The following is a 19746-nucleotide window of genomic DNA, read 5'->3' as shown; positions in this document are numbered from 1 at the left end:
TTGAGGAACTCCAGTATTCACAAATTTTAATTTCCATGCATCTCCACCCTCTTCAGTTTTTGTTATTTTTGCATTTCTCTTGATTGTCAAAGTATTCATTTTAAACACCAGGTTATGAGAAACCTAATTTCAAGATTTTTGTTTCCATGGAATCAGTCATTTAAGAAAAAAAAATAATTTGAAAGACCATTTCATTTTCAACTTTGGGGGTGTGAAGGTTATGTTTAGATGTAATAAGTGTACTTCTGGTTTGACTAGGTTTACAAAAAAAAATTTCATCTTTGTTTAAAACAATAATTTCCTTAGCCAGCCCTGACTACTTCTTTTGATGTTTTGTATAGTATTTCAGAGAAAAATCATGTGTACCTTATTTTGTATACATGTGGGCTATCACCATCATTAATCTTCTTAGTGGCATTTTTTATGTAAGTACATCACAGTTATTTTAGCTTGAAACTTATACTCCTTAGGGGATATAAATCAGGAATGCTGAACTGAGATTAATAGATAAAAATAGGTACAGAATGAATTTGACATTTTTCATCTGGAGTAACATCAAATAAATATGGTGTTTTTAAAAATAATTTTGTCTCGGCCATTTAGGGAATTGATAAGTTGTAGGAAATGAGTCTTAGGGATTTCTTAAAAATCTCCCCAAACTGTTAAACATGGAAGAGGAAAATGGAATTTTTACCAAAGTGAAAATAAGCATCCTATCTGTATTAATGATATATAGCAAGAACATAAGAAGTATGGCCATAAATTTGTACTTAATCCATTCCAAAGAATGACCTGCTAGGTGATTTAATGCCATCCCTCAAAAAATTTACAAAGCCAGATACAATGAGGTAGTTTAGTAACTATATTAACCATGTTTTGGACCTCTGAGGCTGAGGACAATAATTTTTGAAAAATGTAGGAGTCCACTGTTAATTATTCCTGGACTTGGAAATTTCTCCCAAATGTAGATAGTTATTATTCATACTTAAATATTTGAGACCTCCTTCCTAGATATTTTACTGAACTAAAGTGCATTCATTTTTATTGCCATGATAGTTTGACTATAGAAAACATTTTATTTTTCCAAAAAATTCTGTTAGCTTGCCTTCAACAATGTCATAGAAATGGTAACCGCAATGCCTATGAATGTCAGTAACCTAAAGAATACTTTTTTTCTGAATTAAAATTCTTACTAATCTATCTCCTGGTTTTGAGCCCCCAGGCCTTTTTCCTGGTGCTAATGATTGCAGTGGTTGCTATGACAGCAAGATTCAATTCAGTAATGTGAAGATGATATATTTTATCAAATTTTTAGTTGTGTCACATTTTTTTATGCTTATATTAAGTAGGAATCCAAATTAACATTTAGACCCATATGTCACTCACTCTCTGGTAATTATAAGGGGAATTGCTCTTAATGTTTACCTTTCAAAGCCTTTCACAACCGTGCTATAACCTATCTTTCCAGATTCATTTTGTACGTTATTCTCCCTCCCACACAGACATCCCTGGGCCATTGCATTGGCCTTACCTCATGCCTGGAATTCATTCCCTCCTTCTAACTCACTGAATACCTTTCTTCCTTCAAAAATAAACTGAAGGTCCCCCACCTTTTATGGGAAGCCTTTCCTGATCTACCCAACTACTTTGCAACTATTCTCTTTATTTTGTCTATACGTTTTATGCTCTTGTTTCCCCTGCTGAAATATAAGTACCTTAAGAGTAGGGATTGTTTAATTTATTACATATTTTGTCTCTAGCATATAACACCAATGCCTGGTACATAGTACACATTTAATTAATGCTTGTTGATTGATAAAAGAGAGAATTTTACTCATCACCAAACATATTCAGAGCCTGTGTACAAAGATAATTGCTAGGTGCTGATAATAGCAGGAACAAAAGGCCCTGACACCTAAAAGCTTACATTTTATTGGTAGGAGGAAGAGCAGGATCTATTGTGTATACAAGAAAATAAGTAAAAGTATGTGCAAAATAATACAAAGTATTTTCAGGAGAGAGAAAATACTAGTAACTTTGACTATCTGAAAAGTCTTCATGTAGGAGGTAGCACCAGAACCTTCCTTTGAAGATTGTCAGGGATTCTACAAGGCAGAAGTGAAGAAGAGAATGCATTCCAGGTAAATATATTGTGCAGTAAAGACAGAAGAACTGTTCAGGTAGAAGAAAAATAGAGAGACTAGTGTCATAGGAGCCAAGGAAGCAGGAATTTCCTTGAGGCAGGGCTGTTCAGTGTTAAAAGCTGCAGAGGTCAAATGGAAAACTAAAAATGCCATTGGTTTCAACAGTTGAAAAATCATTAGTAACTCTAGAAGAAAGTGTTCTAAGGGGTGGTGTCAGAAGCCAAATTGCCAGAGATTAAAGAATGAGCCAGCCCTCAGACACTTACTGGCTGTGTGACCCTAGGTAAGTCACTTAACTGTATTTGCCTCAGTTTCCTCATCTGCAAAATGAGCTGGAGTAGGAAATGGCAGACCACTTCTATATCTTTGCCAGGAAAACCCCAAATGGATCCATGAAGAGTCAGACACAACTGAAGAACAACAGAAGAGAAGAAAAATGAAGCATTATGAGTATAGATAACCCTTTCTAGGATCATAGGTTAGAGTTGAAAGGGAAACCAGAGGTCCTTGAGTACTTCCTCCTCATTTTACAAATGAAGAAACTGGGGGTCAGAGAGGTGAAGTTACTTGTGTAGAGTTGCACAACTACTAATTTCATGGGGAATAATGTGAACCCAGGTCCTCCTGACTGTTCATGTACAGCTCCCTATCCAGTATGCCAGGAGAAGATTACAAGAGATGTTTGTCTTTGTTTTTTACTGTATAGAGCATGTCTGTAGTTGGGGGGGAGGAAGCCAGAAAATGTGAAGAAATTTAAAGCGGAGAGGAGGATTGAGGATAGATGGGGGAAATGAGTGGGGAAGGGATCAGGGGCACAAATGGAGGGATTAGCCTTGACAAAGAAAAAGGCCAACCTTTTTCTGCAAGACTAGAGCAAAGGAGGAAGGAAGAGAAGATGAAGTAGGAAAGTAAAAGTAGTTGCTGTTGCTCCTGTCTCCTATGTTTTTCATGAACTGAGAGAATAAGTCCTCTCATGGGAGAGGGAGTAAAGAAGAGGCATCATATAGTATTGAGAAAAAAGTTTGGAATAGGTATTGTGGAGAGTATGATAAAATTTATTGAGAAAGAATAATTGAAATAATGCTCTCGTTTGAGAGTAGATGACAAAATGGTAGTGAATCCATTTGGCACAGGGAATGTTCATCAGCACCTGAGTAGGAAAGAAGGCGAAGGTAACCCAGGTTAGAGTTTGGCAAGGAATTGCTTAGAAATTATTCTCTGTGACCAGATGAAAATTTGGTCCATTTTTTAAAGTCTTATATTAATGAAATATTAGAACTATACTCATAAATACAAACTTATAATTCCCAAAGAAACTACATTTTTTTTGCAATTTTTTTGAATTAGTGTATTTTGTAGTGATGTGAGATTGATGACCTTTTGTCCCTAAAGTTACAACTGACATTTTAAAAATTCCCCAGAAAATAACATTATAGGAAGTTTGGACAGATACCACCACATGGTTTTAATGAAAACAGTCTGAAAACTTTATATAATTCTGTTAGAATTATGTATTTTATGTAGACATAACAGTGACATGTGTCTAAAGGATTCATTGCTCAAAAATAATATCGTGAACTTCTGTTGGATATTTTCTGTTGTTTTAAAATGTTAGTAGCAATTTGTGAGTAAGATAGATAAAGATTTTAAGACCATGAGAACCAACTAAATTTGTAAATATATTTTTCATTTAATTCATGTGAACTTTTGCATAGGGAATAATATGGAAATTCTGCATTTTTTTTAAACTGGAAGGATTAGTGGTTGAAACATAAAATCGTAGTAAGTCATAGACCCAGAAAGCTATATATCTGGAAGAGACTTTAAAGGTCCATTCTAGTTCAATCTTCTCATTTTAAAGTCTCTCACATTAGTCTTTCTGCTGATTCATGATTGGAGGCCACGAATCAAAACGTTGATAGTACAATGATATTATGACATCATTAGCAAACAAACTGGAAATTCAGGCTGCAAAAATGACATCTGCAGGATAAATAAGCACAATGAGAAACATCTGGAGTCTCCTGAAAAACACTGGTACTGCATACTTATATCCTAGGATTTTTTTTATGTAGTTGATGATGAACTTTTCTTTGTGACTTTGACTTTTAGACTTGTAGTCTTTACTCAAAAAGAGTCTTCCCCATCTTTGTTTGTTGCATACTCAGCTGGTTTTTGGCAACTCTTGTTTTCCAGCAGCCCACAACTATGTTGAATTCTTTGAAGTTATGTTTCGTTTTTCCTTTAAAGCATATATTTCTGTTCATCTTGTTTGTGGTTGCCTCGTTTCATCTCCATACATTAGCTGCTTGAACTGCCATTCTCTCCACATGTTCCACACAGTAGAATATTATCATGACAAGTATCATTTTAGTACTGGGATAGGGTATATTCTAAGATCATCATTGATTATCTCTTTTTTAAATGCTAATTTTGGTTTCTAAATGATGATCTTGTGGTATCAGTGATAGCTAGATGAAAGGGTAGGAAGTCATAGGTTTCCCTAGTATTTGTATGGAGCTTATACCGTATTGTGGCCATACTACATGGAATAGTAGTTCCGAACTGGAGGGGGTTTTAGAGAGCTTCTCCCTCAGCCTTTTCATGTTAAAGATGAAGAAACTGGGACCTATTGAGATTGAGTCACTTCTTCAAGTGTCTCACAACATAGAATAGCAGAGATGGGATTTGAACCCAAGTCTAACACACATGGTCAGGGGCAGAAACTGCTGTATTCCTTGCTCTTCATTACCACTGCCAGCCCATCCAAATACCATCATCACCAGAAACCTCTCTTCCCTCTTATCTTTATTAACCAGTCCAGTTCTTTCTGTCAACCAAGAAGCATTTATTAAGTCCCTTCTTTTTGCCAGGCAATTGTCTTAAGTATTGGGGATACAAAGAAAATATTAAATTCTCAGACCTGATGGAATTTACATTCTGTTGAGTGAGGAAATGTACATTATAAGCATAGACACAGTAAATACAAGGTAATTGGTGGGGATGGAAAGGAAAGCACTTGCAGCTAGGGGCATTGGGAGAGGCTTTTTATAAGAGGTGAATGAACTGAGTGAAGGAGAAAAGGGATTCCTTCCTTTCTCAAAGAGCTTTAGAACCTGGATCATAGTCTTCTTCTGCAACCCAATGCCTTATGTTCTACATAGGGACTTCAGCATACCTGTCGATGTTCCCTCAAGTACCCTTCATGCCCAGTTCATCTCAGTTCCTTTGCAGATTGAATATTGCTATCACTCTGAACCTCTGTGATCTTCAACTCTAAAATTCTACTCTTTGACATCTTTGTATCCTTCCATCTTTCCCTCTTTGGCTCATTCCTTTTAAACCTCTTCTACCTTACTATGACCAGTCATTTTTCCTTTCCATGCTCTCATAGTCTATCACCCCTATCCTGGTCTCACTTTCCTACTCTAGTTTTAACCATATGATTGACCAGCTCAAGTATACACTTTTTTCTATCCTTGAATGACTACCACTCTCACTTTTCCCAAACCCAACACTGAGTTACCTCACCATCTATCTTTTCAACTACTACTTGAACACATTCAACTACTTCTTGTATGTTATTCAGATGCCATGAATTATTCTGTTTAGTTCTACTATAAATTAATGTTATTTAACTTTTACAGGTCTCTCACTACTAAATGGCATCCTTTTTACTCTTTCCCATGCATACTACACCTTTTCTTAAGTTACTTGTTGCCAGATCTTTCCTTCCTCTCAAAAAAGGACTTTACCTCCTACTTTGAAAAAACAAAAAGACCATCCCTCATAAGCTTCTTTTTCTCCACTGTACCATTCCTTGAAACTCCTATGCATTGTCCCCTGTTCTCCCCTCCTGTACTCCAGTCTCTAAAGAAAAGATGACTTTTCCCCTTCCTAAGCAGCTAGGACTGAGCTAAGGACTGGGAAGTATTGAAAGCTTGTATGTCTCCAGTGTCACCTGTCCCTGAGATCATGAAATAATTTAACACTCAAAATACCTCAAGAAAGCAGCAACAGGACTAACCCAGGCATTCTCTCTAGAAGTGTGCAGAGCCTTGTCCTAACATCAAGTCCAAAGTCAAGAACATAGACTAGTAAAAATGAGCAACCAAAAAAAAAATCCCACCATAAATCTTAATGGTGACAAGGAAGTTCAAGATACAAACCAAGAGGGAAAAAATTACTTCAGAATATCTGTACAAAGCCTCAAATCAAAACATAACCTAGGCACCAATCAAACCAGAATTCTTAGATGAGATAAAACAAGAGTTTGTTTTGTTTTTTAAGAGCCATACATAAATTTAAAAGCCAAATAAAAATGATAGAGGAAAAGGTGAGAAAAGAAATGTGAACTATGGAAGAAAGATATGGAAAGAGAGTTAACATCTTAGAGCAGGAAGATTTTACCTAAGAAAATAGCTTCCTGAAAGTTGAATTGACCAAACAGAAGCTAATGGCTCCATGAAATGATAAGAAATAGTAAAACAGTCAAAAGATTGAAAAAATAGAAGAAAGTGTAACTTCTCTCATAGTAAAAATAATTGACCTAGAAAACAGATCAGGAGAGAGAATTTAGGAATCACTGGACCACCTGAAAACCATGACCCCACCCCCACAAACCAAAAAAATGTTTTTTTTTTTAAATAGCCTAGACATTTTACCTCAAAAAATCATGAAAGAAAACTTCTCAGATCCCTTTGAACCTGAGTTCAAAGTAGAAATAGAAAGAACCCATTGTTCACCTCCTGAAAAAAAAAACCCAAATGAAAACTCCTAGGGACATTAAATCCAAAGATTTCAGGTCAAAGAAGAAATACTTCATGCAGTCAGAATGAATTCCAATACCAAGGACTGACAGGATCATACAAAATTTAGCAGCCATGATTAGAAACGAGCAGAGAACTTGGAATATGATATTGCAGAAGATAAAACATTAGGATTACAACTAAGAATAACATAGCCAACAAAACTGAAGATAATCCTACAGGGGGGAAAAACATGCAATCTTACATAGGCTATACATGTACAATCATATTAAACATATTTCCATGTTAATCATGTTGTGAAAATAGTATGCTTCAATCGGGATTCAGACTTCATAGTTATTTCTTGGGATGTAGATAACACTTTCCATCATGAGTCTTTTGGAATTGTCTTAGAACATTGTATTGCTGAGAAGAGCTCAGCCTATCATAGGTCATCATCACACAATATTGCTGTTACCGTGTACAATGTTCTCTGGTTCTGTTCACTTCACTTAGCATTAGCATCAGTTTAGGTCTTTCCAGGTTGGAAAAATAACTTTTAATGCAAGAGTACTTTTTTAAGCATTACTAATGAAAAGACCAGAGCCACATAAAAACTAAAGTACAAGCACAAAGACTCAAGAGAAACATATAAGAGTAAATATGAATGGAAAATTGTAAGGGACTAAACAAGGATAAACCATTTTCATTCTAGTATGGGAAGATAAGACATGTATCCCCTCAGAATTCTATCATCAGGGGCCATAGAGGAAGTCTAATTAGATAGAGGGCCAAGGAGTGGTTTTGTTATGTTTTGGTGATCTTAAAGGAAGAATGGAAAGGTAAGAGAAGAGAAACACTGGGGATGGAGGGAGAAGCCAAGAGGAAGAGTGGGGGAAATCATGTATTTGGTATGCACAAATAGAAGTCTGTTCAATGAGAAGGATGAGGAGGGATGTTGGAGAGAGGGAAGTGGACTATACTAGAACCTCACTGTCATCTGAACTGGTCTGAGAAGGGAAGAATAAACACACACACACAGAGTTCAATATAGGAATACATTTCACCCTTCAAGGAAACAGGCAGAAAAGGGGTTAAGGAAAAGGGCGAAATAGGGGAAGTAAATAAAGGAAGAAATTAGACAGAAATTAGAAGATAATTAGACATTATTGGTCTTGATTTTTGTGTGAATTGAATTTTAGTGAGTCAGAGTTACACAAAGTCCTCAGCCTCACTAGCTCTCTTCCTGAGGAATTGAAGTTTAGTGGCAGGACAAAAGTCAAGACAACTGGCTATGGCCTGAGATGCAGTAGACGGCCTTCGTGTTTTCAATACCTAACCAATTTCAGCCTCCTTCATGGCCATTGGAACAAATTGTTCTTATCTGCCTGTTCTGCCAGAGAAAGTCTTCACATGCTTAGGGTAGAGATCCACCCAACTCACCAACAGGTTTGAGACTTGTCATTTACACTCAACCTGGTTTAGCCCATCTGCCAAGATTGTTTTACTGGGGTGTGGCTGCTGCACATTCTACAGCTTCTTAGAGACACAGGTAAGAGTATGGTGAATGAGGTGGACACCAAAGGCAGACGAACAGCCCTGAAGGGGCTCAGCAAGCCCTCACACCAGAGGTGCTAGCCCTCTGGAACTAGGTGTATAAAACGGGTACTTTTTGGCTAAAATATATAGGAATATAAAATGCATCTTTTTACAGACCATAATGCAGTAAAAATTATATTCAGTAGAGTGCCTTCAAAGCAAATATTTAAAAATTAATTGTAGACTAAAACCTAAAGAATGGGTCAAAGAACAAATTGTAAGAACAGTTGTTAATTTCATAAAGGATATTGGCAACAATGAAACAACATGCCGATATTTGTGAAATGAGGGAAATTTATATCTCTAAATGTTTTCAGCAGTAAAAGCAAATAAATGAATCAAGCCAAGCAAGCAGCTAAAAAAATCCTAGAAAAGCAGTCAATGAAAAACTCACAATTAAACATCAAAACAAAAATCCTAAAAATCAAAAAAGAAATTAACAAAATGGAAAGTCCCTCAAAAAACATTGAATTAATAAACAAAACTATGAGCTGCTTAAAAATAAAATAGAAAATCTGTTAGCTAACTTGATTTTTAAAAAGAATAAAAACATTATCCCTATCAAAAATAAAAAGATTAATTTATAACTCATATAAAAAGAAATAAAAGAAATTATTAGGAACTATTTCTTGCTATATGCTAATAAAACTGACCATCCAGATGAAATGAATATTTACAAAAATGTTTCCCAGGTGGCAGAATAGGAAATAGAGTACTGTAGTAACCTTATCTTAGAAAAAGAAACTTAACAAACCATAAATGAATTCCTAAAAGAGGAGGTAAAATGGGGCCAGATGGAATTACAAGCAAATTCTATCAAACATTTAAAGAACAATTCCAATAATCATCCATTTAAAAAAAATAACAAAAAAAGAAGTTCTATAATATTCATTCTATCAAATACAGTCTTGATACCTAAACCATGGAGACTCAAAACAAAAAGAAAACTATACACTAATGTTCCTAGTAAATATTGCTACAGAATATTTCAGAGAAATATTAGTAATAAAGGTACAGCAACATATTGCAAAGACTCTATACTGTGACTGGGCTGAATTTATAACAAGATTGCATGGCTTGCCATTATTATTATTGGGAAAACTCTAAATATAATTGACCACATTAATTAAAAATAAATAAATAATTTCAGTAGATGCAGAAAAGACTTTTGGCAAGACACAACAAACACCCTTTCCTTTGAAAAACAATAGAAACATAGTAATAAGTGGAGCTTTCCTCAATATAAGGATTGACTTTCTAGAACATAGAGCCAGCATTCTCTCTAATGGTGGTAAACTAGAGGCCTTTCCAGTACTATCAGGAATAAAGCAATAATATCCATTATCACCATTGCTATTTAATAAAGGGCGAGAAATTCTAGGTATAGCCTTAAGGCGAGAGAATGAAATTGTGGGACTGTGCATAAGCAAAAATCAGTCAAACAAGATTATCACTTTTTGTAGGTGATATAATTGTTTACTTAGAGAAAAACTAAAGAGAAGCAGAATGGTGTACTAGAAAGAAGACTGCACTTGGATTCAGGAGAGTTGGTTTGAAATCCTACCAAAAGTCACTTTTGGCTAAATTCCATGATCCTAGGACCTTTGTAATTTTAAAGGCTGTAAGATATGGGAATCCTAAAATTTAAAGATTTATTTTTCTTTGAGGAATTTTCAACAGAAAATACAACTATCTTTTGATATTATTTAAGAATACATATTCCTAGAGTTGGGGAATTATTTCAGTCACTTCTTAAGTTCCCTTTAGTCTTATTGTTTTGTGTACTTAAAGAGGCAGGGCTTTTTCTTTACTTGGAGAGATTTAATTTCCTGAAAATTGACTAAGAAATGCAATATAAACAGTCTCCCCATTTACATTCATCTAAACCTCTCCCAACCCCCTCCTTTGTCTCCTAAGATAGGAAGGAGCAGGAAACAAAGATTTCCCACTAGACTGTAGTAAAACCTCCAGAGAAGTTTGGGTTGTACCTATGGGGTATTTGTTCCCCCTTGAAAAAATTCACATTATAGTTGATCTGCATTGTAAGTTAAAATAGGCCAGCTGGAAACCTAACCACTTTTTATAACAATGTTTCTTTGGGGAAAATGTGTTCTGAGAGTCCCAAGCAACATATTTATAAATGAACTTTTGGAACACAGCCTGTCTTAAATTGGGAGTTGCCTACTCTGTAATTTGGTTAGTATAAAAGGCTTACGAGAGAGAGAGAGAATTTCTAAAATTAGGATGAATGTATAGCTATTTTTGTGAATAAAAGATAATTGAGGATATTTTTCTTTATGATAATATTAATAGACATACATGAATAGATCATATCTGAGTCATTGAGCATCAAGTTCACAGACCTCTTCTTTGTTTATCTATGTCATATTGTTAGATAGGGGCATACCTTCATCACATTTTGCCACAATTTTAAACCGTATGAATTCCAAGAGAGCTTGGTCTGGCAGTTGTGATGAGCAGGCTTCATGAAAGGCAAAAAGAAAACCAACACAAAATTCAGGAAAATTCATAATACAATAGTTCACTAATGAGCCCCAAATGGTGTTTCATGTTTGAAGTCAACTTCTTAAGAAAAAGGGGTTTCTAGGAGAGACAGCCTGATTTCATGGTAAGCAGAAGACCTGAGCAGTGAAGGAATAGTAACTTTAAAGGGTGTCAGAAGAAACCTCAGTGAGGATAGAATTGGAATAAAACTGAAATGGAGGCTATGAAGTTCAAATTAAAGATAGAAAAATGATGAAAGCCAGTATAAAATGGCTTTGTGGCAAATTAGAAAAATATAGCCACAAAAGTATAGGTCAGAGGGGAATTTTTGACCCCAAATATCTTTAAAAACAAGTCATGTTTTGAGCAAACTACGCAGAAGCCTCATGGCTGTACATCATGAACACTTTTATCAAGAGAAAAATCAGATGCAAGTGGTCAAAGGATATGAAAGGTTTTCAAAAGAATAAAAAGTAAAGTATCAGTGACCATATAGAATCATGTTCCAAATCATTAATAATAAGCATTTGTTAAAAGAAGTCTGTAGGTTCACCTTATATCTAACAAATTAGCAAGGATAACCCCAAAAGTGAAAATGGTCATTTGTAGGAAATATGGGAATATGTAGGGAAAAAATCTGTGGAATGGTGAGTTGTTCTACCTATTCAGGAAACTACCAAGTATTATGTGAGAAAGAATGTGTGCCAGTGGAAAGGGTTGAATTTGTAGTCAAATGATCTGGATTTGAATTCTCACTATGCCAGTTACCATCTATGCAACCATAGGAAAGTCTCTTAAACTCTCTGGGCCTTGGTTTCTTCACCTCAAATGAGAAATTTGGAGTAGATGATCTCTAGAGTTACTTCCAGCTCTACCTTGACACTCTTTAACTCCACAGTGGACAAGTAATGTCCATCATCTGGGTTGGCTAAACAGACTAGTGTGTGGATGTGATGGGATGATGTGCACTGAAGAATGACAGACATAACAAATTCCAAGAAACAGAAAGAAGAATATGAATTGATGCAAGATGAAGAGAACGAGAAAGACTGTATACACAATGACTACAATAATATAAATAAAAACAATTTTAAGCCAAACTGAGTAATTATAATAGCAAGTATTGACCTAGGAGAACAGGTAAGGAAACTGGAGTAGACAGAATGGTTTATATAGGGTGTCACAAAAATCTAAGTACAGTTTTCAGCTTTAGTAGCTAGTAAGTAATTAATTAACTTAATACTTAGTAACTACTAACTTGAACTTAAAAAAGCTTAAGACTATAATGAGACATTTGAGACACAACCTGTCCATTGTCAAACACAATCAACAATCATTAATTCACCTCCTGTATAGGTGTAGGTGCTGTCACATGGACAGCTTGTTTAACTTTTTCTACAGGATGGGGTTTATTTTCTAGGGCTAAGAGATGGTATATCCTGAAGTGACTGATAGAAAAACAAAAAGCATTAATAAATCTTTTTAAAAGAAAGTAATCAAGAGGCACTGGACATAACAGACACCAGTAATATAATAAAAAAGTGAAATTAATTAGGTTTCACCAAACAGGATTTCCTTTGGAAAATTGCAGCTCACTTAGTGCCCCCATGATTTCTCCTGAAGTAAAGGCCCATCTTTTTGATGCTGGTATTCTTCCACTAATGTTGAATTGCAGAGAGGGACATAGAATATCATATTCTTTGAAAAATTAAAATTAATCATTCAAAGGCTAATAGGGAGGGAGATGCATCGTGGGACTGAGTACATTTCTATACATTACAAATGAAGAAATATGCTGAAGAAATGGTATAAGGAATATCATTAGAGAAATGTATTCTTTAAAAAATGGACTAGGACAGTAGTGAGGGATAGGACCGGAGGGCATGGGGGTGGCAGTTGCCGCTACCACCCCCTGAACCGAAGACCTCCCCACCGATCTCCCCTGCCTGGAGACGTGCCGTCGCTTCCCTCCATCCGCTGCCATGAGCGAACGCCTCTGCCCCAGGAAAAGGAGGAGGAATGGCAATGAAGAAGACAGTCATCTCCCCCAGACAAAGCAGAGTAGCAGAAACCCTGTTTTTCAGGACTCCTGGGATGCAGTGATGGTGGTGGTAGCAGCAGCAGCAGCAGTAGTACCAGTAGCAGCATCAATAGCCCAGACAGGGGAAGTATTCAAGAAAGCAGCTTAAACCAGATAATTACTGGATCCAGCCCTAATACCCCTCAGTCCTTACAGGAGCAGTCTGCACTATGCCAAGGCCCTTACTTCCACATCAGCCAGATTCTGAAGGAGGCACACTTTTATAGCCTACAGCACCAAGGACAGCCTCCTACGTGATGAATTAGCAGTTCCTTGCCTTCTGTGAAGGGACAGCACTGTGCAGATTTGATATTTCAACTTAAAAAGTTGGTTAAAAAATTGCAAAAAAAAAATGGGCTAGTCAAATAGCAGAAGCAAGGAATAAATGGACAGAGAGTCCATGTGCTCTATTGCTATCAGCAATGTCAGGAGAATGTTAGAAAGGCCTTGACATATTAACCTCTTGTGAATTTGTTTTAATTTTTATGTTATTCCTACCTTTTTTATTTTTGCATCACTGTTTCCTAATATTTCATACTCTTTTCCCCTACCTAGTTCATCACAGCCTGTGCCATGTGCATTATAACTATTTAGCATTCGGCTTCTTATTGTTGTTCTTTCAGTTTACATTACATTAATTAATAGTATATATTCGTATATATTGTTTTCCTGGTTCCAATTACTTCACTTTGTATCATTTCCCACACTTCTATGAATTCTTTGTATGAATTTTTACAGCAAAATAATGTTCCATTACTTTTCACACATCACATTTCATTTAGCCATTCCCTAGTAAATGATTATCTACTTTTTTTGCACTTCTTCATCTTTTGATGAATTTGTGGGAGGACATGTTTCAGAATCTCTTGGTATAAGTAGGTCATATCTCCATTATTGAAGAGTCTACCTGTATGAATGACATTATGTGTCTGTTGAAGAGAGTGAAAGAAAAGGAATTAGATAAAACAAAAAAGTAAATAGAAAGGACAGTACTAAATGTAGTTAGGATTGGGATGAAGCTGTCTTTTCCCTAGTGAAATCTCACATGGTAAAGAAAGCAACATTGCAGGGAGAAGTAGAGAAAGAAAAGTTAGGATGAACTGGATTTTATAAGACAAAGATTTAACCTGAGGACACTTGGGCTTTCGATGCCTGAGATCCTTCATTCTTAATTACCTGGGCAGGTTTTTCTATAGACAAGGTTGTTTTATCTCACATAATAGCCCTCCCTAACCTTTGAAACCAAAAAACAAAATCCGTAAATATTCCCTATTGTCTTCTCAAGTATTTGTTGAAAGATAATATATTTAGACCAGAAATGAGATTTTGAAATTACTTGAATTTTACAAAACCCAGTGACTGTTCCCAAGTTAAATTACTCCAAGTTCTTGTACTCTTTGAAGTATACTTCCAAGTATTTTAAATGAAGAAAGTCAGGAAGAAGGTTTCTTGTGTATAAGTTATTTCCAAAAGGGTTCTGAGTGGATTGCTATTTAATTATTGTTGTCATAATCGGGTCATCCAATTTTAAAGATACTTAGTTCCTCAACTTTAGGATTATTGATGCTGTTTTTCTGAAGTTGGGTGGTCCCAAGAAGTAAAAATAATTGTTTTAGCATCTAAAAATAAAATTTGTGTGAAACTGAAAACACTTATGATAGTTATTTTTTTAAGCAGTCAAAATAGCAATTAAAATCAGATGGACTTATAACCATCTACTAAAAAATTTTCCTGAATATATGCCAAGATTATTCTAGGATGGGTGTCTTTTTGAGAACTTTGAATATAAACAGTTGTGTTCTACAGAGAGATTTAAAAGATCTCATGGTGACAATGAGAACATAGCATTCTTAAGTTATCATAGTGTTGTGTAATTGCCTAATTTCTAATTCATTTTTTGTTTCTTTACTATTTCAGTGTCTTTAGTGAAATTGATGCAAGCAAATAAGATTCTATACTTAGCTGAAGGAGACATTAACTTTGTTGTTGTAACCTTATTAAAACTAACAAAATATTTTGTGATAATTTCAGAACAGGGTCTATTTTAGTTGTTGAATTTTTAGGTCCATTTTGAATCAGATATTTATTAGATTTATTATGTACCTAATACTATGATAAGTACTATGTAATACAGGAGTATGAGTTCCTGCCCTCAAAGAGCTTAATGTAGTACCGAGATTTCTACATAGAGTCCATGAATTCGATTTTAAATATTTTATAATCATTTTAGTATAATTGTTTTCCTTTACACTTCTGTTCATTTAAAAACTTTCATCTGAGAACTCTGCAGACTTCACCAGACTACCAAACGTATCCATGACACAAAAAAGTTAAGAATCCCTATCTTGTTGGAAAGAAAAAATATTATGATGCGTGAAGCCAGTAGTTAAAAAAAATACTTTTCTATCAGTATAGAATGATTCAGGACAGACTATTTACAAGACAGGCTATAATTATGTATTATGTTGTAAAAACAATAAATGTCACCTCTTTGAATTGTGCATCCTGATAAGTACTAAAGTTCAACATTAAATTTAAATTGTTTAGGCTCATCTAATTCCCTAGAAAGATGGTAAGAATGGAAATTGACACTGAGATAAGCTCTTTTGAGTCATCCATGTGTTTACTTGAAACTCTTCAGATGGTAAGGGATCCAAGAGTATAGTAGCATTACCAGTAGTCATCAAATGTTTTTCATTGCCCTGAGTGAAAGTGGGCAGAGTTCATTATGCAGTATGCCCTTCAAGTTACATATTCCCTCTAATGTGTAAACAAATAATAAAATCTTGATTGATAAGAATGCATAGAGAAAGGACTTTAATTGAATTGTGTAATTAACAGGGTTAACTAGAAAACCACTTTGATCTGTCAGATTGTGGTGTTGGATGATTCATTTTCTTGTAGAATCACATGAAGAATGTTGATGTTAAAAATATTGCAGTAATGGTGATGTTGTAAAGACAGCTTTGAAAGATTTAAGAACTCTGATCCACACAAAGACCAACTACAATTCCAGACTTATAATCAACCATGTTATCCATCTTGCTTTTAAAAATGATGAACTCAGAATGCAAATGGAGGCATGGTTTGTTCAGGGGCGGGGAGGAAGGGCAGAGAGGGATGGGAAGGACATGGCTATTGTGAGAATTTTCTTTGACTACAAAAAATGTTCTCTCTTCCTCAGGTCTTTTCCCTCTTCCATCCATCTTCTACATAGCAGATAGATAGATAGATAGATTTTTTTTTTTAAGGTTTGACTATGTTACTACCCAGGGAGCTTGCAATAGCTCTCTCTCTCTCTCTTGCCTCTAGTTCCAGTCTACTTTGCAAGGCTTTTTCATATTACTCCCATTCATGTGCTCTAGCCCTAATGGCCTATTTGCAGTAGCCCAGCGAAGGTGTGGTGACCACATAAAGAAAGAAAGGTTCATATGCAAGAAATATTGTGAATGTAGAATTGACAATACTTGGTAATTGATTGACTGTGTAGTGAATGAAAGCTGTTAGAATTGATTCAACAGTGGATCACATCTTTACCATTTCACAATTAATCAAAAGCTGTAGAGGATTTGAGATCTCACTATGTTTTATTTTTTGTTGAACATTTGATTCAATAAAATAAAATGCTATCTTACAGGTTGTTTTTCAACAAAGTATATCTTATTCACACATCAAAATCTTTCAAGAGTCTTTGAAAGACAGAACAACAAAAATAATCCTGTTCAGTGATTCTGATCATAAGGATCAAGAGTAGCATAAATCAGGAAAATGTGTGATCACTAAAGATGCTTCTACTTTGATGGAGAGATTCCAGCAGAGAGTCCAGGTTGCAGAGAAATTCCTGTTTGTGGATAATATTGTGCTTAGGATCATAGTGTTAGAGCTGGAAAGGAGGGTCATCTATTCTGTTGCCTTCATTTCGTACATGAGGAACTAAAGCCTAGAGAAGATGAAGCGACTTGCCCAGGGTTAGAGTTTAGACTTAGGTTTTCTAATTCCAAGTCTATCACTCTTCTCCGTGAACCATGCAGAATATGGATGGCATTGGCTACTGAAAAGATTCATAATTACTTTAGTGGTTTGCTTTATTGTCTACTTTTGATCCTAGTAATTGGATCAATAATTAGTTGGGCCCAGATTTAAATGAGAACTTCATTTCTTCAGATAACTGAAGAGCTCCTTTAATGATTCTGAGCTTCATTTAAAGGCAGAGGTCCATTTTTGATGCCAACATTCTAGATGTGTTGCTTTATAACAGCAAGACATGAAATGAAATCATTTCTGAAGGATTGAAAATTTATTTCCCAGAAGGTAACGGAGAGGTGTTTGGTAGATATGAGCAGGCTACAATATATAATGAGTTTGGAAGAAAAATTGAAGTAAAAGACATCAAGAAAATGTATGATAGGAAGGTAAGATGGGCTGGTCACATGGCATGGACAAGGGCTACCTGCTATACAGAAGTGATAAGATGGGCTGGTTACATGGCGTGGACTAGGGCTACCTGGTGTACAGAAGTGTCCACTGGTATCTTCTTGATGCAAGGAGAAAGCAAAGGCCTTCAGCACTTTGGTTGCACGTTTATCTGAGGGTGTGGACCAGTTGTACAAATGGACAGGCATGGAAGAGTTGCCATCTCAGTCATTGAAAGGATGTCCATATTGATGAAATCACAGATCTATTTAAATTGCCCATGTCTTAGAGGCAGCTGGTGGCTTGGGCAGAGCACTGTGCCTAGAAGCAGAAAGACTTGAGTTCAAATTTGACCTCCAACCCTTACTAGCTGTTTGACCCTGAGCAAGTCACTTAACCTCTTTTTGCCTCCATTTCCTCACCTATAAGATGGGGATAGTAATAGTACCTACCTCTCAGGTTGTTGTAAGGGTACTTTTATAGTATTTATAAAATGCTAGTTCCTGGCATATGGTAAATGCTTCTTAAATGTTTGTTCTTTTCTTTCCTTGTCCACATGTCATGATGATATGTAGGGAATCGAGTTGTCATCTGTCATCCTGACATAAATTCTATGGTGTTTGTCAATTAATGATTTGGTTTACCTTGATTTTGTTTGGTATTCCCATGCCTGTGTCTGATACTTTTCTTTTTGGTGTCTATTGAATTTTACTATGCTTCTTCTTCAAACTGTTATCATTCTGATTTTGGCACTCCTGTCTCTCATATTTCTTGAAATAAGATGCTTATGAAAAATGAGACTACTTATTCCTTAATAATAAAGTTGAAGTAAATAAAGTTATGTCAGAGGGCTTGATGAGATGTCAGAGGGCTTGATGAGCTAACTACTACCCAATCTCCTCTGAATGCCCCCTTTTTAATGCTGCTATTACCTTCTGCCATGTTTGACCCCCTTTACTACCATAACACTACTCCCTAAAAATTACTTCTCCTTCAATTTCTCATGGCCCTTTGCTCAACTGTCCCCTGCTCCTACAATATTCTATCTTATATAATACTTATTTTTGTGCTAGTCATATTCTTCTCCCTCACCTTCCCTTCCATTCAGCTGTAATCTCATTGAGGAAATTGTTATTTTTTGTCTTCTTCCTTTATCCCAGGGTTTTTATACATAGTACAAGTGTGATAAAAGCCAAGTTTTATACATAAGAAAACTAAGGCTGAGTTTATGTTGCAGAACCAGGCATCAAATTCATGTCTTGGGATTCTAGGTTTTGTACTCTTTCTTTCCCAAATTTCTACTACACATGAGTTAGGAGCAATCACGGGCATGAGTCAAGCTTATTACGTTGTCTGTTTCACTGTGTAACAAGGCTTAAAAATCTTTAGATATGTTGGACTAAAGGAAGAGTATAAGTATTTTTCTTCAAGCTACCCTATAAATTTCATGTAATAAGTTTATGTTTATTAGGAAAACCGGGTTTTGTCAGATATCACTCCAAGTCAACTCTGAATCCTTTACCTTGGGGTCATTATTGATATTCATTACTCTCTTTTGGGGTCTTTTGTTTATCAGTGACCCTGGAGTTGGAAAGAACCTCAAATGTCATAGGGCCCAATGAATAGCATCAAGGCATGAATTACCTATACAGCTTCCTTCTAGCCTCTGCTGAGAAACCTACAATGATAGGGATCCTATTATTACTTAACAAGGCAGCTCATTCCATTGTTGGAAAGTTCTACTTGTTAAAATGTTAGTTCTTATACATAGATGCTAAAATTGATCTGTGGTATCATTAATTTGGTTATTCCTTCCAGCAGAGCAGATTGCAAACTATCCATGCCTGACAGTCCTGTACAATTCATTCTTGTTCTCCCAAAAACTTTCCACAGTGTCCATCCAATGTACTGGAGGACTTCCTTAATTGTCCCATATTTTAAGGGTACCAGGGGAGTATTTTGTTTAACCAGCAATCATCCTTTACTCTTCTTTTTTGCCTATTTTGTAGTTTAGACTGAGATCCTTTATTCTTGTCATTGGTTGTATGTTACAGCTTATACCGTCATGCAGCTTTCCGTTACCCTCTGTAATAGTTATCTGAGTAGCTCTTCAGAGGCAGTGGTAGTCCACATCTTATTGCCACATAGCAGTACCAGTAGAATGTTGGTATTGAAAAGATGAACTTCTGCTTTCCTGGGAAGCTTGGAGTCAATAAAAGAGCTTTGCATTTTCCCAAAAGCAATCCAGCCTACAGTC

At 35.7% G+C, this 19746-nt stretch overlaps 1 protein-coding gene and 1 pseudogene across 1 annotated transcript in view; both read left to right on the top strand.

The window, feature by feature from the left end:
* Positions 1-19746, top strand: part of ESF1 (ESF1 nucleolar pre-rRNA processing protein homolog) — a 101886-nt gene that overhangs the window by 61637 nt on the left and 20503 nt on the right. The gene's annotated exons all lie outside the window — the stretch shown is intronic.
* On the top strand, positions 12893-13334 carry LOC118841782 (annotated as a pseudogene).

This window comes from Trichosurus vulpecula, chromosome 3, assembly GCF_011100635.1.
Source record: "Trichosurus vulpecula isolate mTriVul1 chromosome 3, mTriVul1.pri, whole genome shotgun sequence".
Lineage (NCBI taxonomy): Eukaryota > Metazoa > Chordata > Mammalia > Diprotodontia > Phalangeridae > Trichosurus > Trichosurus vulpecula.
This window is presented reverse-complemented; position numbering and strand designations above follow the sequence as displayed.